Source organism: Macaca thibetana, chromosome 5, assembly GCF_024542745.1.
Source record: "Macaca thibetana thibetana isolate TM-01 chromosome 5, ASM2454274v1, whole genome shotgun sequence".
Taxonomy (NCBI): domain Eukaryota; kingdom Metazoa; phylum Chordata; class Mammalia; order Primates; family Cercopithecidae; genus Macaca; species Macaca thibetana.
Window position 1 is genome coordinate 80458439 of NC_065582.1, and position 26821 is coordinate 80485259.

Below are 26821 nucleotides of genomic sequence, written 5' to 3' on the forward strand. Positions count from 1 at the left end.
TTTTAAGAAATAGTGAGCATCAACACTCTCGATGGCACAGAAGATGGATACTGTGGGAAAGTCAGGGACACTGACCACTCAGTTTGGAAGGTAATTCAGCAAATTTAGACTCACACATATAAAGAAGTTTAGAAAATTGAACCAATTACTTTTGCTTATATTTTTCTTTTTATGCATGTGTAAGAGATAAGATAAATATCTGTGACTAAATATGTCTCTTATACCAAATAAAAAAATATATCCAAGAAGAAATTATAATGTCATTGTTTCATTAAGCATTATGTCATGCTTTTTGGAGGCATTTCCACCCTTTCTTACCTTTCTTAATGGTATATAAAATTGCAGTGCATTTCACCATCAGTGGTTCATTGGATTCGATGAAGTCTAAGTAACTGCTGGACCCTGTGTTAGGCTTTTTAGTTACAATTAATTAAGCAAATATTTATTTATTTATTTATTTTAATTGAGACGGAATCTTGCTCTGTCGCCTGGGGTGGAGTGCAATGGCACCATCCTGGCTCACTGCAACTTCCGCCTCCCAGGTTAAAGTGATTCTTCTGCCTCAGCCTCCCAAGTAGCTGGAATTACAGGCACTTGCCATCATGCCTAGCTAATTTTTGTGTTTTTGTAAAGATGGGATTTTATCATGTTGGCCAGTCTGGTCTTGAACTCCTGACCTCAGGTGATCTGCCTGCTTTGGCCTCCCAAAGTACTGGGATTACAGGCGTCAGCCACTGTGCCCGGCAGCAAATATTTATTGAATGCCTACTGTGTGCCCCAAACTGTTCTAGGTGCTATAAATGGGCCAGACAAGCCGTCAGGGAAGTTGCCCTGGCTGGGAAGACAGACATCAAACAATATAATTCCAGAGCTGGATAAATACTAGGGAGAAAAAAAAAATGCGTGATGTATTATAATGGATATTGCCATAGAGTTAAACACTGGGATTTAAGACACAATTTCTGTTCACAAGGCATGTTTGATCTAGGGTCAAAGATAGATGGACATTTTTTAAGTGGTGGGTAAAATGCCATGAACTCCTGAAAAGTGCAAAGGAGGTAATAGTTAAACTGCCCTGAAAAGCTAGTAAGGTTTAGCCAGCTGAAGAGCATGGGAAGGGCATTCCAAGCAGAAGGACCGTCATGTTTAAAGGCCAAGAAAGAAGAGGGAGACTGGTGAGTTCCTTCAATAGCAAGTAGTCAGATGGCAGAGTCTACAGTGTGAGGGGCAAAGGATAGGCCTAGAAAGGTAGGCAAGGCTTGGAAGATCTTGAATGTTATTGTGAGTCTTTTGGTCTTTATACCGAGAGCAATGGAGAGATACTCCAGGATTTCATGCAGAGTATAAGCATGATAGGATTTGCATTTTAGGAAGATCACCCTTGCTGGAGTATGGAGAGTGGATTAATCTTCTTCCCTCCCCTTCTGCAAGCAAAGATTACAGTTGCAATCATTCAAAAATGAGAAGATGGTAGCCATGTTAAATTCCCCAATTTTCCCAACTTGATTGGATTGTTGTCCTGTTTGTATGGGGTCTTTATAAGAAAATGTCGACTTCAGTAACCTCTGATCTCTGCCCAAGGTGAGCCCAGTTGCAGACACTACAATCACTTTTAAATGAAGTCCTGTCAAGTTACTTGCTTAGAAAAACAGATTAATAAACCCACCGATCTAGTGAACAACCTGTCAATAAAAATGCTGCCCCAATTACATGATAAAGTCAAAAATCAAAGCGTACTGTTGCCCTCCAAAGCTTCTGTGGGACTGAAGAATTTCCATCTGAGATTTATCAAAGGGTCTCAAAAGGCAAAGAATGGTTTAGATGAAACTCAATTGATTTTATATTTCTGCCAGAACTCTGAGCTTTGTACAGGTCACAGCTTGTTAGGTATTACAAAAATCATAATTTTATCAGAGATTCCTTTTACGGTTTAGAAGGAAGAATGCCCCAGCAAGTGCTAGACTGATAAATGCTGGTCATGTGTCTGTTTAAGCAGATGTAAATGAAAATGCCAAAAGGCTCAAATTCAAAGGATTCAGTACCTGAGAAATGTCCCTTTATGGAATTCCCTCTTTGGAAATGTACTTGGCAAAAAGGTTTCTTAAGCAGGCTGGGAAGCCACAGCTTCAGTACAGTGTGCGCCTCTCCCAGCCAGCTTGACCACCATTTCTTCTTGGAGCCCATAAAGGGCTACAATGCCCAGAAGCTCACTTGGAGAGATGTGCTGTTTACTGAGCTACCCTGGAAGGCTCCAGATCACAGAGCGTTGACATGTGTTCCTCAGTTGCTTATGCCATTTTGAAAGTACTTGAATTTCATAAGCAAACTCTTGTTGCAAGGAAATAACAATGGGCCAGATTAGTCACCTCCAGACATTTTATCCTGTGTACTTTTGTATTTCTGTACGTGCACAGGGCTTAGTCCTGCAGGGAACCATTTAAAGAATGTAGATAATACCTATCAGTGTTGAGTCACCCTGTCAAGAGAGTAATGTACAACTGTGCATCCTTGTAAGTTATTTATTATACTCCGAGGCTTGATGAAATACAGTTTCCTTGATGAAGAGATAAAAAGGAGCAACATAAAAGCAAGGTAAAAGAAGAACACTTCATTAAAACTGAATCTACCTTCTGGTCTTAACTTTTTTTGGTTGATTTTTTTTAAATTAGTAAAGTATTACTAAAATTTATCACACAAAAATTTACTTTGTAGAGCATCTTTCCAAAAAACAAATAGAACATGCTCATGCCAGAAGGAATAAGGTTGAAAAGGGACAGAAATACATGGAGACAGAGAAAAGCAGAGAGATTCAGAAACAAAACTAAAGCAAAGATGAGAAAGAAAGAGAGAGTTAGAGAGGGAGAGTGGTTGAGAGTTAAAGAGAGATAAACTAAAGAAATTGAGTTCTGTAGAACCGGAATCTTCAAAGCACATTTAAACAAACTAATTCCCTAGAGAATGGAAGTAAACAACTCTGAAAAAGCACCAGTTTTCTCTGTTGAAATTAGTGAGAGGAGTTCTGTCCAGTTGAACAGAAAGGACTGAGCCCAACTCCATTTCACTCCCAAAAGAGGGTTATAAAATGAGGTTATAGAGAAAAGGACAAGTCAACAAGAACAACGGATTCTAACTTGAGCAAACCAGCACTCTCACCTAAACATTAGGGGTCGAAGCAAAGGTTTTGTAAGGTGCTTTGTGGTTCTAGAATTCTATGTCTCTCAGGGTGGGTAGGGTGACCGCTCAGAAGTACAGTGGTGGGCTCAGGTCCAAGAGAGGGTGGAGAAGGAAGGAAGTTGGTGTTTTATTCCATGTTGAAGTTTAATTCAAATTCTCGCTTGTTTATCCTCTTTCTTCCCACTGCTCCTTTAGAACAGAACCTCAGGACTAAATAACTCTCATAAAAATAGCTGATTTTCAGGACAATATTGGGGTTTAGTTAAATAAGCAATGCAAGAAGTCAATGCTTTTAAAGTACCACTTAATACTGTGACTGTTTAAAAGGACTTAAGTTTGAGCTATATAAATAACATGAATACAGTTTCTTTGTAAAAATTGAAAATATTATATGTAAGGCTAAACTCCTCTTTCACCACTACTTTTTTTTTTTTTTTTTTTGGTAGGGTCTTGCTCTGTTGCCCAGGCACAATCTTGGCTCAGGGCAACCTCCACCTCCTGGGTTTGAGCGATTCTCAGGCCTCAGCTTCCTGATTAGCTGGGATTACAGGTGCACGTCACCATGCCAAACTAATTTTTTTTGGTATTTTTAGTAGGGATGGGGTTTCACCATGTTGGCCTGGCTGGTTTTAAACTCCTGGCCTCGAGTGATTCGCCCACCTCATTCTCCCAAAGTGCTGGGATTACAGGCATAAGCCACCGCGCCTGGCTTTCACCATTATTCTTAATCTCAAATCATCCCAGTCTCTCCCAATCAGTTTATTACATTTTCTTAACAGACCTTTTTCTAGGTAGAAACTACATAGTGTTGTTTCATGTTTGTAAGTATGTCTGTTAATATGAACAATTTATTTTTTTAAAATATGCCTTAGCACTATTCACAATAGCAAAGACTTGGAATCAACCCAAATGTCCATCAGTGACAGACTGGATTAAGAAAATGTGGCACATATACACCATGGAATACTACGCAGCCATAAAAAAGGATGAGTTTGTGTCCTTTGTAGGGACATGGATGCAGCTGGAAACCATCATTCTTAGCAAACTATCGCAAGAACAGAAAACCAAACACCACATGTTCTCAGTCATAGGTGGGAACTGAACAATGAGATCACTTGGACTTGGGAAGGGGAACATCACACACCGGGGCCTATTATGGGGTAGGGGGAGGGGGGAGGGATTGCATTGGGAGTTATACCTGATGTAAATGACGAGTTGATGGGTGCTGACGAGTTGATGGGTGCAACACACCAACATGGCACAAGTATACATATGTAACAAACCTGCACGTTATGCACATGTACCCTAGAACTTAAAGTATAAAAAAAAATGCCTTAGAGATGGATCCTTATCAGCATGTAAGTAAGTTCCATCTCATTCCTTCGAACTGCTTTTTTAGTGTTCTGTGGCTTAGATGGATCACAGCTTATTTAGTCATTCCTCTGTGATCTACAAGTGGTTTCCAAGTTGTTGTTTGTTTTTTTGCTACTGTAAATAAATGCTGCATCCTTGTATATGCTTCCTTGTATACCCTATGCAATTGCTTCTCTAAGGTAGAAATAATTTGGTTTTTATAGCTTTTGGGTCTCCAGGTCTTATGAAGGCAGCTTGAATTTAGCTACATGCCACAGAAAATTTGAAAAATGGCCCCAAATTGGAGAGAAGAGTCACTTTTTAATCTTAGCAAAACAATAACCCATTTCACAGGTTCGTAAAATGACTACTGTATTCGTTTTCCTGTCTAGGTGAGACTATTGATTAAGGATGCTACATATGGCATCACACAGAAAAATACTATTTTAGTGCTCGTCTTGGCAACATATATACTAGAAAAATACTATTTTAATATTCTTTCTTTTGTTGCTTGCATGTTAAAAATGTGTTTCAGGAATAAAAAATAATTTTATATTTATATGAAAACATGTATAAAGCAAGACTGTCAACATACTGCAAAAAGCCACTCTGTAAGAGTAATGTATTTTCTTTTACTAAATGAACACTTCATCAATAACATGAAATGGGCAAGAATGAAAAGGGAATGATGTCAAAATTGAAAAGCAGCTGAGAAGCTCACATCATCATTTTTGACATGTAATGTCTATACTGGCAGCTTTAGGATCAATCCAGTCACAAATCCTTTGAGCAGCTGTTTGTATGCCTTCGACTAATGAAGCTCTTTGAGTGCTCTGTTATTAATGTCATAAAGGGGGAGAGGGGATAAAGAAAGAGACAGTGGACCAAAGAAGAGACATTCTAAAAAGACACTCCCTTTCCCCAGCCACTTGTGGAAATCCATTTCAGGTCAACTGGGACCAATTGTGAGTTCTGGCCTTGGGCAAAATTCCTATTTGCGGTCAATAAATTAATGGGTGACACCTTGAAATGGGTTAGCTTTAACTGAATCAATGTCTGATGTGGCAATCTATCCTCAGGCCAAATTCCCACTGAAGTTCATAGGTTGGGGCTCACTGAAGAAATGGATTTGTATCCTTGAACTTTTTTTTTTTTTTTAATCACTTCTTTAAAAAGCAGCATTCAGGCGCTGTTTTTACTTTTCTGTCCTTGCCCATCCTCTCTTTAATTGGCATGGAAGAACTCCCAATATTAATTGATTTCATTTGTACAGAAGTCTACAATGTACAGAGTTCTTTGCCTGGGTGATTTTAGTTGAATCTGTTTCTTCTAAAAAAGTTGTCCATAAGGCCAAAGAGGTAACCGTTCCTTTACAGTAGCTCCTTTTGAAACCTCTAGGCAGCAGGAAACAGAGAAGGGCTGCTCTGTTGGTTCAGCTGGCTTTTACAGCTGAAGATAACATGAACCACAAATCTGTCGAGGTTCATGTTTTCTTGGAGGGGGAGGAGAATTCAGGGAGCAAAATAAAGAGAAGTTGAAGTTTAATGTTTCATAACTGTGTGCTCTTTTCCAGGTTTTATTCCTGTAATATTCTCTGTGTGTGGCCAGGCCCTTCATAACACAGTGCTATTGAAGAAGAAGGAGAAGGAAAAGGAAAAGGGAGGAAAGGGTGGAGGTAGGGATAAAACTAGTCTTTGGCGGGGGGCAAAAAGACCACTGCTTTTAAGTAACAACTGTGACCTTAACTGGAACTAATCAAGGCCTCATGGAATTGAGTTAGCCATTCAATTCTGAAAATAGGATAGGGGGTAAGCGTGTGGATGGAATTTGTAGTTAAGCCAGAAAAGGGAAATGACCCACTTAGAATCTTCTCTGGAAAAAGTGGGTTCCTGAGGCATCAAAAAGTTGATGGGCTGAGAGCTTTCCTTTCCCTGAGGGTATACGTGGGTAATGTCTGCTAGGAAAAAAAAATTGAGGGACAAAGATGGTGGAAACATTGGAACATAATCCTTTTTTCTATTTTGGAATCTGTTTGTGGGATTAAAAATTGAGAGAAATATTTAAAATCTCTGGAAGAAAAGCAAGCATTGGCAAGTCTACATTACGTATGCAATGCTATTCCTGCCACCAGATGGGGAGGCTAACAAGCTTAGCAGATGAGGAGAAGCATATTTTACTCAAGTTGGCCAAGCTGTTTCCTGCCCTTGGAGCAAAAACCAGTACAGCCAGTGCACCCTGATGATATTTGTTTTCTGCGAATATCAGAACCTTTTAAATAACAAGCACATTATTCTTTTGAAGGCTCTGAAAGCATGAATGGAGAAATAGAACAACACCATTGTATCTCTTCCCTTGAGAACACCCTTTTCTCTAGAACTATACAACATTGCTGGAGTTTCTGAATGTAAATTTAGAAAATGACCATTTTTCTTTTCTTTTCTTTTTTTTTCCGCCCAAACTGGACTCAAATTCCTGAACCCAAGTAATCATCCCACCCCAGTCTCCTGACTGCTGGGATTACAGGAGACTGCCACTGCACCTGGCTGGCAATTGTTTTTTCATCTCTCACGAGTGGGAAAACACAGCCAAAACACATAGTAGTGATGAAGTCCCATAGCCTTGAACAGAGGCAATAAAAATAAGGCCAGTTATGGTTTCTGAGCTGAGCTGGGGTCTCTCAAAGCTGAGCAGAGTGTGCTGGGCAGGGCGGAGGAAGAGCGGGGGCGGTAGTGGTACCTGTGATGGAGAGGCTCCACAGTGGTGTTTGACAGTTCATGTCATTGATGAATAGTTCTCAGGTGCATAAGCCTAGGGCTATAACAGAAAGGACCTTAGATTTCATATAATCCAATTCCTTTATTGTACAGAATGACTTGCAAGGGTTAGTGGCAGAGTCAAGCCTAGATTTTGGGGCTCTTGTCTTCCAGGTTGGTATTTTCCATTGCTTTGAGTTGGGCATTTTACCAGACAGGTTAAAATACACAGTCTCTGTCTTCTAGTAGCTTACAATTTAAAATGTCTGTTTCCCAGAAAAAAAAGGAGTAGTTTAGGGAAAGAATGAACACTAAGAGGACCAAAAATGATACTTGGTTCCAAGCTCGTGTCACTGCGTGACCATAACAAATCCTCTGATCTTCTCTGTGCTTGCGAAGGAAGCTGAGGGAAAGCGGGGTCTGGGGAGCAGCTTCATTCACCTTTTTAATAGTTAGTGGTTCTGCACGAAACCAACGAAGGCTCTTTACTGTGCCATGAGGGATACATGAGTGGACAAATGTGAGGTTAAATTTCTCATTTGAAAGTGTGATAATGGAATAATAATATTAACTGTTTCTCTAACAAAGGTCAATGTGCATTCTCACAGTGACACAAAATACCCTGGCTCTGTACTTCTTCCTTTACAAACAGGCCCATGTCAGCTTCCTGGCTGACTTCTGGTAAATCATCCTAAAACGATTCCTGGCATTCACCTCATAGAGGGTTAAAACTTCCTCTGCACAAACCAAGGGCTACGCACAGAGGAGAGAGGCTACAAAGGAGGATATTGTTGCTTATTTTATACCAACTGGGAGAAGAGAATACTGAAAGGAGAAAATGCTATGGTATAATTTTTAAAATCCAGATTCATAAGAAAAATGTTATGGAGCTTATTTTATTTTATTTTTTAACTACATTTTTTTTCCTCTCTGTGTTCCTCCCAGCCTAAACCATCCCCAAAAATGTCCTTATTTGGGTGAGAAAGACTCTTAATGCTATGGAATTCTGTGTGGAAACCCAGAAACAGAAGGTTGACCAAAGGCAGCACACGGAGTGGTTAGTGGTATTGATCCCTTGCCTTCTCACCCTTGACCCTGGAAGGGCTTAGTGGCAAAAGGAGAGTTTCCTGCAGGGCTGCGTTCATCCTTCCTGTTAGCAGAACTGGAGGAAGAATACAATGTACTAAAAAGCAGCCCCACCCTCATTCCTCTGCCCTGTCTACTTCTTTGAGAGAAATGAAAGAAGGAAAATATCCATATCCACCAACAACCCTGAGGATCCCTGACAAATGGCCCTAAGGTATATCACACCACATTCTTGGAAACCAGGAAGAAACCAGGCAACAGGGTTGGGTTTAGCTCATTTAATTGGGTTTAGCTGTAATTACTGTGTGGAAAACTGCAGCATTTTCCTTACCATAGATTGGATCTTCACCCCTCATGAATACTGTGCTGGTCAGTACTACATCTTGCAATCTTTGGCTGGTGTAATTTTCAAAGGTGGAATATATGTAATGAGGAATTAATGTCTGTTGAAAATACATCGAGAATGAGCTGCTGGAAACTTGTATGCTGTTACATTAGAATATGCAGACAAGCTGATATAGTGCATGTTGGAACAGCCCAGAATGAGACAATATTAAAAATATTTATTTTGGGACCTGAGGTAGGTGTTGAAATGTATATGAAGGGCATGCAGCCTCACCCAATTGTCTTTCTGTGCATTGCTGTGTGGTTTAAAGGGTCAAGCACCTCTTGAGAGTTGATGCGCTTTATTTACTAAAAGTAAAAATATCTTTGGTCCCATTTTTCTTTCCTTTTGGGGGTAAAAAATAATTTGTTAGTTGTCCAGATAGCCAGGCTGAAGAAAAAATGGCTTTTCCCCACCTTTTTAACCTGCTTTGGTGACATAGTAACCAAATAACCAAGTGGTTCATATACACTCAAAATATTGAATCACAGTCTCTAGGGGCAGGGCCGGATCATCAGAACTTTTCTAAAGTTCCCCACATCACTCTGTTGTGTCATCAGGATTGAGAAACCACTTGTCTGAAGTCTCACCAGTTTAACTGACATTAGTAAGGAGAAAACTTAGTCCAAAAGGGAACGCTAGGAAAAGGAAACATGTAAGTCAGCTATGAAATATGAACGTGTTGCTTCAGGAATTGCTTCATCGAATTAAGGGCATGAAAAGAACTTTGAGAGTTCAATTATTTCATTCATGTGCATCCGGATAGAAACATACTCCAGGAATTGATATTCTGTTTTTAACAGCTTTCAGTGCTACTTATCCAAGTATCTTTTTGTAATCCGTTCCCAAATACTGCAATGGATGGAAAAGCAAGCAAGCAAGTAGACCAAGAGTACAAAACATTATAGAAGGAACTTACTTTTACACATAATAAAAATGGAAGTAAAATTAGTTACTTTAGGATTAGTTAAATTGGGACAAGTTAAATTAGGATTGAGATTATGCATCATGGGTAAATTTTCATATATGCATATTACAAATAAACCTGATTTTGCAAGACCAATTTATGACTATTCTTAGAGCTTCCTACCAGAATATTTCTTCTTAATTCCAGAGAGGGTGTTTTTAGCTGTTTCTCTGATCTCTTATAAAGGTACTGGCCTGGCTAGATTTATAAGTAATTTTCAGGTCATAATAGCAATAACCTATAACTTACTGATATTTGAAAGCTGTAATTATTGGAAGAGAAAATTATAGGTGAACCTTTCATCTTCATTGAGATACAAGGGGAAAGGAAAGCTTCATAAAAGAAAAGACCAAAAAAAAGTCATATAAATGTTAAGGTTGAAAATATAAGATCTGTTTTCTTAGTTAAAGGAATTTGGCCACATATAATAGTAAGAAGGTTTTTTGTTGTTATTTTGATTTTCAGAACTAAATAGGCAACCAGCTGGGCTGAGCTCCATATCTGATGGTCTCACCTCTTTGTTTCCTTGAGGGCAATTTCCTTTTGTCTTGTCTCACTGTACCCAAGAGGTCAGTGGAGATCCTTAAGGAAGGTGTGATTGGCCATGGTGAGAGACCTCAAGGTGGGATTCCATTCAGTTGATAGCAGGCCCTCACTGTTTGTATGAAGCAAAGTTCAAAGAGCTGAGCACAAGGAAGGAAAGCAGTTGCTGAACAATGATGAACAGGATCCAATAGGAGACACAAAATCAAGAAGCAGGGAGCAGTTACTTAGCCCACTATATTAAATAGTCAGACTTTCCCAGCTCAGCCCAAACTTCCCAGGGTCCTCTTAGGATTTTCATGAACCCTAGGATGCTTTTGTCTTTGTGTGTACCTTCCTTCATTGAAACAATACTAAAAATTATATTTTATGACTGTGTTGATATAAAGACAAATAATTAATATTGTATGTTAAAATACAGTTTTTAACCTAGAATTTTTTCCTCTGATTTTTAAAAGAAGCTAAACATTTTTGTGGGCTCCTAAAAGCATGGCTCAGACCTTTGGCACTATGCCAACTGCCTAAAGGGTAAGTCAACCCTAACTGGAGTGGGTTAAGTGAGGAGAGGACTAGCAGACTTAATAGGAATAATAGCAGTGGGACAGATCACATAGGGCCCTCTAGGTCATAGTACAATGAAAAGGATGTCGGAGTTTATTTTCATAAGTGAGATGGGACATTTTTAAGGGTTGTAAACAGAGAAGTAATATGACGTGAAACATTTTAAAGGCATAGTTCCTTTTGTAGAGAATATGCTATAGGAGGTAAGGAAGAAAATCATAGAGACCAGTCAGGAGACCATTCTGATAATCCAGGGAAGAGATGATGTGGCTTGTCCTAAGGTGATGGTAGAGGTGATAAGAAGTGGACAGGTTCTAAATAGATGTTAAAGGTAAAGGCAAAAAGGATTTGCTGATGGATTGGATGTTGAATGTGATAGGGACAATTCAAAGGTGACCTCAAGGCTTTTGCTTGAACAACTGGAAGAGTGAAGTTATTTATTGAGATGGGGAAAAATTGCAAGGAAAGCACATTTAGGGAGGAAAACTGAGAGCTCAGTTTTGGACATGTTAAGTTTTATATGTTTATTAGACATACAAGAGGAGATAGATATCTGGAGTTTAAAAATGTTTAGACTGAGGTAGAAATTTGGAAGCATCAGCTTACAGGTGATATTTAAAGTCAAGAAGAGAGGATGATATCAGAGAGATAGTACTATGTAGATTCAATAGAGAAGAGATTAAAGGACTGAAATCTCAGGTATTCCCATATTTAGAAGTTGGGAACATGAAGAGGAACCAGCAAAAGAAGCTTTGTAGAAGTGGCTAATTTTTGCCAAGAAAGTGCGGTGTCCTGGAGACCAAGTAAAGAAGCACTCAGGTCTGCATGAACAGTTGCTTTCAATCTTGGACCATCTCTGGCTGCTTAACACCACAAGAAATTATGGTGCACCCACATACTTCCTTCCTGATGGGGGAGAAGCTAAGTGCCTACTGCCAAAAATGGAATGGAAAATTAATCTAACAGCCATTTCCCCCCTCTATATGACAAAAAAAATTTAATCTCATATGGTTCAGTTAAGGCGCAAATACCACTAAAAGAGTAAAACATGCCCAAGAAATAAGTTCTTTCTCCTGGCAGGAGAGTCCTTTCTGTAGACAGAACCTCTCTTCTGGTCACATCTGAAAAGGCATATTCTTCCATAGAGCTCCAACATGATTTTAGATGTACAAAAGGAAACAATGGGAAGCATGTACAAATGGCAGTCTGAGGAAGGAACCCAACAGTGAATTCTGTCATGCACGTGGACATGGTGAACATGTAGATATGATGATGGAGAAGCTTAGAAAAAGGAAAAGCATGGCTTAAACCTAAGAGAGAAGAAAAAAGATGCAGTCATAAAAAACCCCAAACATTCACTGATACAAACTGAATGTTGATGTCCTCTCCCACCTGAAATTCATATATTGAACTTCTAATCCCTGGTGTGATGGTACAGTAATTCCCTCTTTTCTGTAGAGGATATGTTCCAAGACCTCCAGTGCATGCCTGAAACTGTGCATAGAACCAAACCCTATATATACTATATTTTTTCCTATACATACATACCTAAGATAAAGTTTAATTTATAAATTAGGCATAGCAAGAGATTAACAACAATAACTAATAACACAATAGAAAAATTATAACAATATACAGTGGACCTTTGAACGATTCAGGGTTAAGGACCACTGATTCCCCCCTCCCACCTGTGCAGTTTTGACCTCACTTAACTACTAATAACTTACTGTTGACCAGAAGCCTTACCGATAACATAAACAGTCAATTAACAGATATTTTGTATGTTACTTGTATTACATACTGTATTCTTACAATGAGGTAAGCCAGAGACAAGAAAATGCTATTAAGAAAAATCATAAAGAAGCGAAGATACATTTACTATTTATTAAGTGGCAGTGATCATCATAAAGCTCTTTATCCCTGTCATCTTCACATTTAGTAGAGTGAGGAGGAGGAGGAGGAAGAGGAAGGTTTGGCTTGCTGTCTCAGGGGTGGCAGAGGTGGAATATGTGGAGAAGGTGGCAGGGGAGGCAGGTACATTTGGTATAACTTTACAAAAAAACATTATAATTTGTATATGACATTTTTGCTGTTACAGTTCTTGAAAAATGTTTCTGGTGATACCAATCCTTCTTCCATCATTTGCTTTAGTTTCAGTGCTTGTATAAAGTGATCCATGTTATAAAAGAAGTCAAAAGCAATCTTGAATAATTGGAACCCTCCTGCCAGCTTGTCTAATGTCAACTTGTTTTCTGACACTGCTTCTTCTACATCTTCCTCACAGTCTGGCAGTGGTTCAGGAGCACTCATCTCCATCAAGTTGTCTTCTGTTTATTCCTCTGGTGTGGTGTCCATTAGAGCTTGAATTCATCCAAAACCTGTATCCTAAAACCTTTCACCTTCTACCTTTTTTTTTTTTTTTTTGCCATATCCACAATCTCTTTCATAATTTCCTTGATTGACCCTGTCATAAATTGTACAAATCTCAACACCATTTCTCCAGTAGGAATTAATTTTTTTCATGCTTAAACTCATTTATGCCTAGTGTTCCATTATTGGAACTATTTATATCCTATTACTCAAGGTCATCACCAAGGTCTGATTGCAAAAATTCAAAGAATTGCAGCCTCGGTCATAAATGCGTTAATGGCTTTCATAGTTTTCTCTATAGCAACGATGGCATCTTCAATGGTGTAATCCTTTTGGACTTTCATGATGTGCTTTCTATCGAGGTTCTCTTCCATGGCATTGACTATCCTTTCCCTACAGTAATGTGTAATGATCTTTAAAGGTCCTTATGACCCCCTGCTCTAGATGCTGAATTAGACACATTGTGCCTGGGGGCAAGTAGACCATTTTAGCAACCTTGGTGTTGAACCAAAGAAGAACCCATGGTCTACTTGCCCCCAAGCACAACCATGGGTTCTTCTTTGGCCTGGGGCATTGCCCAATAGCAAACATTAAAAGGTTACTGGCAAGGTACTTCCTGACTTCAGAGACAAAGCATTGATGGAACCAATCCAGAAAAAGTGTTCTCATTGTCCAGGCCTTCTTGTTGTACACCAAAAGACTAGCAGCTGATATTTATGTTTTCCCTTCAAAGCTCACAGTTTTAGCGACTTTATAGATAAGGGCATCCCTGATCATAAAATGGACTGCATTTTCACAAAATAGTAAAGTCAGCCTATCCTTCCTGCTTTAAATCCCAGTGCTTGCTTGTCCTTCCTATTAATAAATTTCCTTTGTGGCTTTTTTTTTTTTTTTTTTCAGAATAGGGCATTTTTGTCTACATTAAAGACCTGTTCAGGCAGATACCCTTTCTCCGTAATGATTTCCTTCACGGTGTTTGAGAACTCTTCTTCTGCCTTTTGGTTGGCAGAAGCTGCTCTTCCCGTTATCTTCACAGCTTTTGTTGTTGTTATTGTTGTTGGTATTTAGATATGGAGTCTCTCTGTGTTGCTTAGGCTGGCCCAGAACTCCTAAGCTCAAGAGATCCTCCAGCCACAGCCTTCTGAGTAGGTCGGACTACAAGTGCATTTCATAGCACCTGACCTGGACATTTTTAAAGCCAAACCTCTTTCTAAAATTATCAAACCATCCTTTGCTGGTGTTAAACTTTCCAGTTTTAGATCCTTCATCTTCCTTTTTCTTTAAGATGTCACATGATAACTTTGTTTTTCTCAGATTATATTAGAGTCTGTAGATATGCCTTTTTATAGCAATCATGAACCCACATAAAAGCTGCATTTTCAATATGAGATAAAAAGATTTTTGCAGAAATGCAATGTTTTTGTGCCTGCTGGAATAGCTGCAGCTATTGCTTCACACATTTTTTCCTTCCTTCCTTCCTTCCTTCCTTCCTTCCTTCCTTCCTTCCTTCCTTCCTTCCTTCTTTCTTTCTTTCTTTCTTTCTTTCTTTCTTTCTTTCTTTCTTTCTTTCTTTCTTTCTTTCTTTCTTTCTTTCTTTCTTTCTTTTCTCTCTCTCTCTCTCTCTCTCTCTCTCTCTCTCTCTTTCTTTCTTTCTTTCTTTCTTTCTTTCTTTCTTTCTTTCTTTCTTTCTTTCTTTCTTTCTTTCTTTCTTTCTTTCTTTCTTTCTTTCTTTCTTTCTTTCTCACAATGGTCCTTACACTGGGTTCATTTATCTTGAAATGGTGGGCAACTGCAACTCCTGACCTCAATCTGCAGTACATATCAAGCAATCAACTTTTTCTTGTCATGTTGTAGCTTTTCTCTGCCTCTTGGAAGCACTTCCAGCATCACTAGTGGCACTTTGTATGGGTCCCATGGTGTTATGCAAGGTTTATGATATTGCACTACACACAGTGGAAAATACACGAGAACCACAAGAGATCACTTTTTACTGTGATGTGCAGTTTACTGGAGAGATGAACTGTTCACATGGAGATGATTAGCATCACAAGGTATTTTAAGCAGATATTCGTAACACTTGTGTTCATCACAATAGCAACAGCAGATAGCTATAAAATTATTACAGTTGTATGATATTACTACAGTTAATTTTATACAGTTATGATTTATGCTTATTTATATTTCTTTTGACTGTAAATGGTGCCATATACAGTACTCTGTTTGTGTGTTTTGATAAATTTTAACTTTTCATAACAGATTTTTGTATATTTTATGGTAGTAAATGAGAAAACAGACTACTACCTACATATATTTTATGCATTCATGACATACCTATGTTTTTCTTAATTTTTAAAAATACTTGTAGGCTATGCAGTTTGCAAATTTTTTCAAATAGTCTCAAATCTTAAAACATTTTTTCAATATACTTATTGAAAAAGGTTTGCATATAGGTGGACCTGTGCAGTTCAAAGCTGTGTTGCTCAAGGGTCAACTCTACCATAAGAAAAGTTATGCAAATGTTTATTTCTGGAATTTTTCATTTAATATTCCTGGACTGCAATTGACTGAAGGTAACTGAAACCTCAGAAAGTAAAACTGCAGACAAATGCGGGAATACTGTATTTGGAGGTGGGGATTTGGGGCGGTAACTAGATCACCAGGGTGGAGCCCACGTGATGGGTTTAGTACCCTTGTAAGAAAAAATTCGAGAGAGACAATCTCTCTCTCTGCCATATAAGGAATCAGCAAGAAGATTGCTGTCAACAAATCAGGAAGAGGACTCTCACTAGACATCAAATCTGCCCATATTTTGAGAAGTGTGAGAATTAAATCTTGGTTGTTTAATTCACCCAGTCTTTGGTATTTTGTTATAGCATCCCAAATTAAGATATTTGCTTTGCTCCAAATAAAGCCTTGCACAAAAATCAAAAGTTACACTTAAACATGATTGTCATGGATTTAGTCAGACATTGACCATAAACACAGTGTCAGCACCCAAGGCTGCCATTATAGTATCTCAGAAGACTTTGAGAGGATGGTAGAAGAAAGTCTTGGGTCACATTTATATAGGGATATAGCTTTAATTTTTTAAAAAAGGTGTGGGAGAAGGAAACTAGTTGCCATTATTCATGGAGGGATGGAAGGGGATGTCTGAAGTTTATAAGCAATTGAGAAATAAAATCTTTTTAAAAGTCCCTGCTTTCCTGACTCTAAAAATATAAATACTGTTTATATTTTTATAATAAATGCTATTTATATTTATTAGCCTCATTCTGTTCAATGGGGTTAAAAGTATAAAGAAACAAAGCCAGAAATAATAAGTTTATGACTTTAAAAATTACATGCACATCTCTCTCTATATGTCAGTATGAGGTAATATAATCACATGAAACTTTGAAAAACAAAGAAAAGACCAAAAAATCATCCCACATCAAACTACCCAACACAACTACTATTATAGTCTATTTCTTTCTAATCTTTTTTTCTAGGCAAATTTTAAAAACTGTAGTTATAATTATAAGATAAATTAATGTTCATATCTTACTTTTTCCAGAGATCATTAAGACATAATTTTTAAAAGTGGATAATTGCCTTTCTAAACTGGAAATTTCTTACAGCAGGATCTTACCTACCTTTGGGCAACAACTCTTTTATAGCTTCAAAATTATTTTCTATAATCAACTGCCCTACAGCAAGTTTCCTTTTTTTCCCCTAACAACCTAAATCCCACTTTTGTAAAGATGTTTATACATCGTTTATTTGCGCCCATTCCCAACTGCAAAGTGATTGTAGCCAGTTCTGGTGGTCCATTCTTCCTGTGAGGGATGAGTATGAGCATATAATTCAATTCTATTTAATGAAGTGTAAGAGGAAATATGGGGAGACTTTGTTATTAGTAAAAGAGTCATGAAGAAGAGACAGTCTTCCACTGGACACTGTCAAATCTGTTTGATAAAAAAACTTTGGAACTCTGGAAGTCATCTTGCAACCAGGAAGAGAGCGAGCCAAGGAAAAAGCAGATATGCTGGGGTTGGTGGAAAAAAAAGATGAAAGGAACCTAAATACTAATTTAGGTGTTTATGCTCTACTTAACATCCTACTTAACTGTTTGTTATTGCTTAAATTGCTAAGTTAAAGTCTTCTGTTTCTTGAAGCCAAAGGCATCTGCATTAATACTGTGCCACTGGCCTGAAGCTCGATCCTCTCCTCATTAGGAATTGAGGCCATCACTTGGGTTGCTCAGAGAGAAGGACCCCCAAAGTGGTTACCCTTAGCTCCTGATGTTGTTGAAGAGTTTGGACTGTTGTAATGACTACTTATTTTTCTCTGATCTGTGCTTTTCTCCATTCCCTTAATTTCATAAACAAAGCTTAAAGTGTCTCTAGGATCTGGTATTAAGTGTTGCAAAGCTTACGTTTGATATTAATTCATTTACATTTGAGCTTTTCCTCTGGTCTTGTATTAGACATTGCAAGTATAAATAAAAATGAATTATAATATCAGTCCTCAGGTTGTTGAATCAATATGTATTGATTGCCAGTCATGTGTTAGATGCTGTTATCCTAGAGCCCAGAGTCTGATGGGAAAAGACAAACATTCCCTCCATACCTAAACTTAATATAATGTACTATGTGTTCCAACTGTGGCATAAATAAAATATTATAGGAATCAAAATGGAAAGGTGACTCATTGCCAAACAGTCAGGAAAAATTATACTAACTAAAGGCAAGAATGTTTGGCTATGATGTGCCCGCGTACAGAAATAATATTTGAATTGGGTACTGCAGCATGAGTAAAAGTTTTTCTGGTGTGAAAGTGGAGCAAGAAAAGCTGTCTTTGACAAAGAGTGTAATATGAATAAACATGTAGAGTTATGTTTAAAAAAACACAGAGAACTTCAGGAGGGCAGGAGACATGTGTGAGAGGAGTTAGAGATGAGCCTACAGAGATTGATGTGTGATTGCAAACAACCTGGTGGGTCAGGCTAAGAACTTGAGGTTTTATCTTGCATGTAAGTGAACTTGCACACCAGGGGAACATGGAACATGGCACTAAATATGCAACTGCAGCCATCCAATTTAAGTCTTGTGGCTTATTATTGTGAATTTTGCAATCCTACTCCATAATATGTTTGACATAATAGGCAATATATTTTTCTAAATCTTCAAGTAAAATTGATGGTTAAGGAAGATGTTGCCTTTTTTTTCTATGTATTAGTCCTCCAGCATACTGTCACAATCTTAGAGAGTACGTACCACAGATTGAGATGCACTCTGCAGGCAATGGGAAGCTAAGAATTATTTTTAAGAAGCACTTAAGGAACAGGAATGGTGTACCCCACCATCTCCTGAAGGTATCAGTAGCAGATGAACAAGATAGAGAGAGAAGTGACAGGTGACATGTGTGTGGAGAGAAAGCACAAAATGAGACTTGGCGAGAAGTGGGATTTAAGATAAAGTGAATATTGGTTTGTCTTCCCAGCTTCTATTTCCCCTCCTTCCAGCAACAGCCTGGCTTTAATATGTGTATCCACTCTTCAGTGTTCCACTTTCGGCTCATATGGTCTGCGTAGCGCTGTGCATTGAGCCCTAGCAATGGAGAGCTTGACTCTGCTCTGAGCCAATCAGCAAGTGGCATTTTCCTGACCACAGAGATGGATTAAAGAGCAGTCATGTGACCTAAGTGGGTTCAATCAGACAAATCTCAGAATTTATGCTAACAATGCTGGGAAAAAGATATTTGTTCTTTTCTACTGAATTAGAAGCCAGAAAGATTCAGCCCTAGAAGCTGTTGGAAGCTTTCTTCTGATTATTTGGACCCTGAAGCAGGAGCAAGAAACAGAGAAAGAAATACGAATCCTGGCTCAATTTGGACACCTCAGTTATATAAGCAAGTAAATCTTTGTTTAAACCAGTTTGATTTGTATTCTCTGTCACTTGCAACCAATAGAATCCTAACAGAGAGAGGAAAAGAAAAGAACTCTGTTCTATTTCTGTGTTATATTTGATGAAGATATGTTATGGGTCAAGTTCTGTGGAAAACTTAGAGATATGAAGAACTTTGTATATTTTTTAGGCTTCACTGTTCTTTGCCCAAAAGTAATCAAGTTTTCAGCAATACTGATAATACACACAAAAAGAAAAAAGCTAAGTTATTAAAATTAGGTATGTAAGAAGATATGCTTTTCAGAGGCTATGTTGGGAATCTCCTTTACATACATACACACACACACACACACACACACACACACACACACACCCCTTAATTTGCATGGAGAATTTTTGCATAACAGTGATTTGATGGAAAGCCAAATGAGAAACAAGATCATATCTAAGGTTATTCCTCTCTGGCAAATCCACTGATATACTTTGAAGCAACTTGCTTTAAAAATCCACTTTCTCTACACCAAAACCACAACTGAATACTGAAAGTAAAAAATAAAAATTGCACATTAAGTAATAGTTTCTAAACTCTAAAACTGTTCTGACGTAGGCTGAATCTGTTCTAGAGATAATCTGGCACTTATATTGCTTGAGCAAGCTAGAGCTACTGTCAAGGTCATTGCCTCTACTTCTTCGTCGTGTGCCTCTCCTGACTCAGCCCCATCCTGGGTTGCCTATTGCAGTGATTTGGCACCCCATATAGAGACCTACTGACCCAATAAACAATGATCAAATCTTTGGTTCAGACATTTCAAGTCAGAAATATATTTGCAGCCCTGATAGTAGCTGACACATCAGATTTCCGTTTAACTATTAAAAGACTAAGCCGAAAAGTTCAGAAAACTTCTCTCCTCATGAGTGTTCCAAATGCAGTGTAGTGTGGTCAGTAGTAAGCAATTAACAAAGAAACAGACCTTATTTTTAGGGTTCTCTTGGATAAAATTTTCTCCAAAAGATGCTCCAAAAAACAGGCATTGCTCTGTAAAACATTTAAAAATGATTGGTTTTGGATGATAACTTTGATAGCTGTGTAGCAGATGGACTAGTAAGGGCACTGTTGCTGCAATAGCCCAGATAATACTTGAAGAGCACAGAGGTCATGGGTACAGATAAATGAGCCTTATGGAGGAATCTTGTTAGTTGAACAAATACATGAAGGAACAAATAAATTACCCTGTGTAACCAGTTCTTACCCTGCTCTCCAACTCTTTCCATAGTAACATTTAACTCCTACCAAGCCAGATACCACTTCTTCGGACTAGACTATATTTGTTTGTTGTACGATTTTATTATTCGCTGCACTCTTCCTTTATCGTACTCATTAAACTACTCAATGTCTGTTATTCTTAATAGACCATAAGCTCCATGAGAGCTGGAATCATGCCTGTCTTGTTTGCTGCTGCACTTAGTACATTTGTGGAATGAATGATGCTACATAAATATTATTTAGTATTCTTATCCTTGTTTTGCATATAAGGAGACCAAGTCCTCTGGAAGCTCAGCGACTTGTAGAAGTTAATAAGGTGCATCTCAGAATATGTTAAATACATTGAAAACTCCAAGGTAGACTGTAATGAGAAATGCTCTAGAAGTTAATTTTTAATTTCTTCGGTCATTTTCATTATTTTGGGGCCATATACTATAATTTCAACAATTTTAAAGATATATTGAATGCAAGAAATCAGAACACACATACACTTACACGTACACACACCTGCCTGTGCACTCCACTTTTTTGTAAGTGTTCTGTATATTTCAATCTTTGTTAGTGCCTCAGAGCATTGAGTTAAAAATGGGAAGGCCTAACCGGGTATAAACCTGGTGTAGCTGGTAGGCAAAAAATTATGGTCGAATGAAAAATAAAAGCCAAAATAAAAACTTCACACTCTCAAACAAACAAGAATCATAGAAATGATAATAGCTAACTTTTGTTAATTGCTTGGGATATGCTCAAAACTCTGCTAAAAGCATGCCATTCTCTCTCATTCAAGCCTCACAGCAAAGGCATGTGGTAGACGTGATTAATATTCTTACTTTATACAGAAGTAGACTACCTTGGAGAGGTTAATAATATTCCCAGAGTCACACAGAAAGTGAGTTATAAAACTCAGAACCAAATGTGTATCTGTCTGATACCCAAGCCTATCTTAGAGAGAAAACAAAACACTGGGTGCTGCATCACAGTTAAGGCCCCTTAGAAGAACATTTTATACTAGTGATGAAAAACTTTAGCCTCTAGAAATTTGACAATTTCCATATGCATTAGACTAGGTTTTAATATTGTTGCTCTAAAGCACTTTTTAGAGCACGTTCTAAAGCACGTTCCAGGATACATGTACAGAACGTGCAGGTTTGTTACATAGGTAAATGTGTACCATGGTGGTTTGCTGCACCTATCAACCCATCACCAAGGTATTAAGCCATGCATGCGTTAGCTATTTGTCCTGATACTCTCCCTCCCCTTGCTCCCTGTGACAGGCCCTGATGTGTGTTGTTCCCCTCTCTGTGTCCATATTTGCTCATTGTTCAGCTCCCACTTATGAGTGAGAACCAAACAGAAAATCTTTGGTTTTCTGTTTCTGTGTTAGTTTGCTGAGGATGATGGTTTCCATCTTCATCCATGTCCCTGCAAAGGACATGATCTCATTCCTTTTTATTGCTGCATAGTATTCCATGGTGTATATGTACCACATTTTTTAAAATCCAGTCTACATTGATGAGCATTTGGGTTGGTTCCATGTCTTTGTTATTGTGAATAGTGCTGCAATAAACATACATGTGCATGTATCTCATAAGAGAATGATTTATATTCCTTTGGGTATATACCCAGTAATGGGATTGCTGGATCAAATGGTATTTCTGGTTCTAGATCCTTGAGAATTCACCACACTGTCTTCTAAAATGGTTGAACTAATTTACCTTCCCACCAACAGTGTAAAAATATTCCTATTTCTCCACAGCCTTGCCAGCATCTGTTGTTTCTTGACTTTTTAATAATCACCATTCTGAGAGGCATGAGATGGTATCTCATTGTGGTTTTGATTTGCATTTCTTTAATTATCAGTGATGTTGAGCTTTATTTCATATGTTTGTTGGTCACATAAATGTCTCCTTTTGAGAAATATCTGTTCATAACCTTCGCCCACTTTTTGATGAGGTTGTTTGCTTTTTTCTTGTGAATTTGTTTAAGGTTCTTGTAAATTCTAAATATTAGACCTTTGTAAGATGGGCAGATTGCAAAAATTTTCTCCCATTCTGTAGGTTGCCTGTTGACTCTGATGATAGTTTCTTTGGCTGTGCAGAAACTCTTTGGTTTAATTAGATATCATTTGTCAATTTTAGCTTTTGTTGCAATTGCTTTTGGTATTTTAGTCATGAAGTCTTTGCCCATGCCTATGTCCTGAATGGTATTGCCTAGGTTTTCTTCTAGGGTTTTTATGGTTTTGGGTTTTACATTTAAGTCTTTAATCCATCTTGAGTTAATTTTTGTATAAGGTGTAAGGAAGGGGTCCAGTTTCAGATGTATGCATATGGTTAGCCAGTTTTCCCAGCACCATTTATTAAATAGGGAATCCTTTCCCCATTTCTTATTTTTTTCAGGTTTGTTGAAGATCAGATGGTTGTAGATGTGGTGTTATTTCTGAGGTCTCTGTTCTGTTTCATTGGTCTATATGTCTGTTTTGGTACCACTACCATGCTCTTTTGCTTCCTGTAGCCTTGTTGTATAGTTTGAAGTCAGGTAGCATGATGCCTCTAGCTTTGTTTTGTTTTTTGTTTTTTTTTTTTTTTTTTTTGCTTAGGATTGATTTGACTATCAAACTACATAAAATTTCATATGAATTTTAAAGTAGTTTTTTTCCAATTCTGGGAAGAATGTCAATGGTAGTTTGATGGGAATAGCATTGAATCTATAAATAACTTTGGGCAGTATGGCCATTTTCATGATATTGATTCTTCCTATCCATGAGGATGGAATGTCTTTCCATTTGTTTGTGCCCTCTCTGATATCCCTGAGCAGTGGTTTGTAGTTCCCCTTGAAGAGGCCCTTCATGTCCCTTGCTAGCTGAATTCCTAGGTATTTTATTCTCTTTGTAGCAATTGTGAAGGGAGTTCATTCATAATTTGGTTCTTTGCTTGTCTATTGTTGGTGTATAGGAATGCTTGTGATTTTTGCACATTGATTTTGTGCCCTGAGATTTTGCTGAATTTTGCTTATTAGTTTGAGAAGCTTTTGGGCTGAGATAATGGGATTTTTAAAATATAGGATCATGTCATCTGCAAACAGAGTCAATTTGACTTTCTCTCTTCCTATTTGAATACACTTTATTTCTTTTTCTTGCTTTATTGCCCTGGCCAGAACTTCCAATACTTCCTTGTTGAATAGGAGTGGTGAGAGAGGGCATTCTTGTCACGTGCCGGTTTTCAAAGGGAGTGCTTCCAGTTTTTGCCCATTCAGTATGATATTGGCTGTGCGTTTGTCATAAATAGCTCTTATTATTTTGAGATATGTTCCATCAATCCTTAGTTTATTGAGAGTTTTTAACAAAAGGATGCTGAATTTTATTGAAGGCCTTTCTGCATCTATTGAGATTAATCAAGTGGTTTTTGTCATTGGTTCTGTTTATGTGATGGATTATGTTTATTGATTTTCATATGTTGAACCAGCCTTGCATCCCAGGGATGAAGTCAACCAGTTCATGGTGGATAAACTTTTTGACATAAAGTACCTTGTTTAAAAACATTTTTTCCTGATATTTGGAAACATGACCATACAAGTCTTTAAATCCATCATATTTTGTGGCTGCAAAGTTGGCTTAAAATGAATGTATTTCTTCTTCACTAGACAAGGAATCATTTTACTGTTTTCTCTCTCAACCTATCCCCAAAGCATGTCCTATCAAAGAAGCTAGATTTTTGGTACAAGTGTGGTCTGGTGGTCTCCATTCCTGGCTGTGCATCAGCATCACTGGGGGAGTTTATTTGATTTTTTTTGACTACTGTTAATATTTAAAGCAAAACAATTCATAAGTGAAGCAAAACAACAACAAGACAAGCACTGTGTTAAATATGTTACATTAACCTTCTCAATCCTTCCAGTAACTTTATGATATTAGTGAACTGCAGTCCAAAGAAATTGTTAGTTCCCAAAGTCACACAGTTTTAAGTGGTCCAAGCTGTTAAACGCCGGGATACACTATTGCCTTTCATTGACAGTATCAAAACCATTTCCAAAATAAACTTAACTGGATCCCTGCACATTAACTAATATTCTTTTCGTTTATTCCTTCAGAAGGCCAAGCTCATCTCTTAGGTGGCAATTCCACATTTCCTTTTGTAGAAGCTACATTTTTTTCCCATTGTTTCTAAAATTTGTCTAAAATGAAAGAACTTCTGCTAGAGGAAACACAAAAGTACCCTTCATTGTTGCTATAGAAAATTATAAAATTTTCATTTAAAGAGGCATTCAAAGAGCATGCAGATTAAAAAGTAGAAAAATATTTCAGAAGTGTCAGGTAGTTAGTACACACATTCTGTTAACCTGGATTTTGTGATGCTTATAGTATTTGCCACTTTTGTAAAATTATTCTTAAATAGTCACTTTCTTACCTAATGGTACTTTTAAGTTCTGTTTCTTAAAGAGCTCTCCAAGTGGTATAAGCATCAGCTCCCACAGAATGGGATATGCCCCTGGGGAGCTAACCTATGAGTAGAGCAACATATAGCTATTACCATCTTCTAGAGTCCACCTGTTATTCTAGAACTGGATTAGAATGTCATGGATAATAAAAAGTAACTATCTTGTTAGTTTATATCAGCTGCTAAATTGTTGGATTAAAAGGAGTCTGTGACTGAGTAGAAAGTTAAGAATGTCCAGTTAGTTCTCATTTATCCCTGCTTGGTTTCAAAAAGGAAGCAATCCATAAACTCGTCAGGAAATGAAATTAACATAACTGTACTGTTGGGAGTATTTAACAGAGTATCTGCCTTATGTTGTTGTACCAGTTGAGTTGGGCCTTTTCTAAATTTTCTATGTGAACATATATTTTGGCAAATGTCCCTTAACTACTAGTATACCCAAATCGACTGCATTTAACTTATTGAACAGGTGACCCCAGCAGGGGTAGTGGTCTGTAGCCTGTTAGGAACCGGGCCGCACAGCAGGAGGTGAGTGGGGCAAGCGAGCATTACTGCCTAAGCTCCGCCTCTTGTCAGATCAGCAGTGGCATTAGATTGTCATAGGAGAGCAAACCCCATTGTGAACTGCACATGCGAGGGATCTAGGTTGCATGTTCCTTATGAGAATCTAATTAATAATTAATGCCTGATGATCTGAGGTGAAAAAGTAACATCCCAAAACCATTCTCTGCCCCACCTTCCCCTACCCCGATGTATGTGGCAAAAGTGTCTTTCATGAAACTGGTTCCTGGTGCCAAAAAGGTTGGGGACTGCTGTATTTGAAAGTGGCTTATTCAGCCATTTCAATTTTCTTGAAGACATCTGCTAGTTCAGAATAAAGTGGAATAAGACAGGCAAGTGTTGTCACAAATTTCATTCATTACATGTACACTTTAGTCATAGATGAGCCACAGCAGTTTTCACTTCTTCTACTAAATTTAGTTATATGATTGCCTACCAGTAAGTTTAAAATAAGTAAAAAATGAAGACATGTGGTGCATGCATAGGGTGCTACAGGAAGGTAGAATTACTTTGGATATAAGAAGGAAGAAAAGCAATGAAAAGAAGAGACAAGAACTTAACTAGAAAAGGAGCTTTTAGCATGAGGGCAAACAGTTCCATGTATTATAATTGTTCTGAGGACTTGCATAGTAAATGATGTTCATAATAAACAGCTCTTGGTCATGCATAAAAGTTTGATTTTCCTTGGTATTCCATTGAAAATAATATTAAACATTGTGGTGCTTAAAATTTTGATTATCTAAAAAATTATTTTTATATATCAGTTTATCTTAAAATAATGTAGTTTGAAAGATAATAAACTGTAATAAAGAGCCACGCTAGAACAGCATTCTACTTTATCCAACTTTGGAATGCTGTTTGTGAGATTTTTCCAGGTGTTACTTGCTTTGATGATATTACAATTATTTGCATTCCCTGCCCACTCATCAAGGACAAGTTAATGAGTCAAATATCTTAGGTTAAAGACAATATAAGATTAAATAACAAGATTAAATATTTGTTGTTTATAATTCAAAATGCGCATATATGTAACCCACGCACGATAAAGAGTGAGTAACTATGTGCCACCTGTGAGTAACTATGTGCCACCTGTGACGATGGATGTAAAACCTTCCTCCCTATATTCAGGACCACATGAGCTCTTGTTTCTGAAGTCGCATTGTAATCCCCCAGTAGATGGCGCTGAACAAGCAGGGAGGACTGGACCGGGAGCCTTTCCGATCCCCCGCCCCCATCCTGACTCTCACCTCTCCGCTCTGCTCGGTGCTTGATGTTCTGAGAGCGATTGTTCAGGAATGTCTAACGGTAACAAAACCTCTTTCAAACATTACACAAACACAAGCCGAGGTGGGTCAACATCATTAGCGGACTTCTCCTTTGTCTGTTATTAAAAGGAGTGAAGCCCAGTAGCCTAAAATGCAAGCTGGTGAGTTTCCAGTTATCTTTTCAGTAACAAGGCACCTTTTGAAAAACATGGATTATCTGTTTG

General features: G+C 37.9%; 1 protein-coding gene across 1 annotated transcript in view; it reads right to left on the bottom strand.

The window, feature by feature from the left end:
- Positions 1-18531, bottom strand: part of OSTC (oligosaccharyltransferase complex non-catalytic subunit) — a 148978-nt gene extending 130447 nt beyond the window's left edge. Inside the window, exon 1 of the mRNA XM_050791052.1 lies at positions 18528-18531. The gene's annotated coding sequence lies outside the window, so the exon portion shown is untranslated. The remainder of the gene's footprint in view (positions 1-18527) is intronic.
- Positions 18532-26821: the final 8290 nt, after the last annotated feature.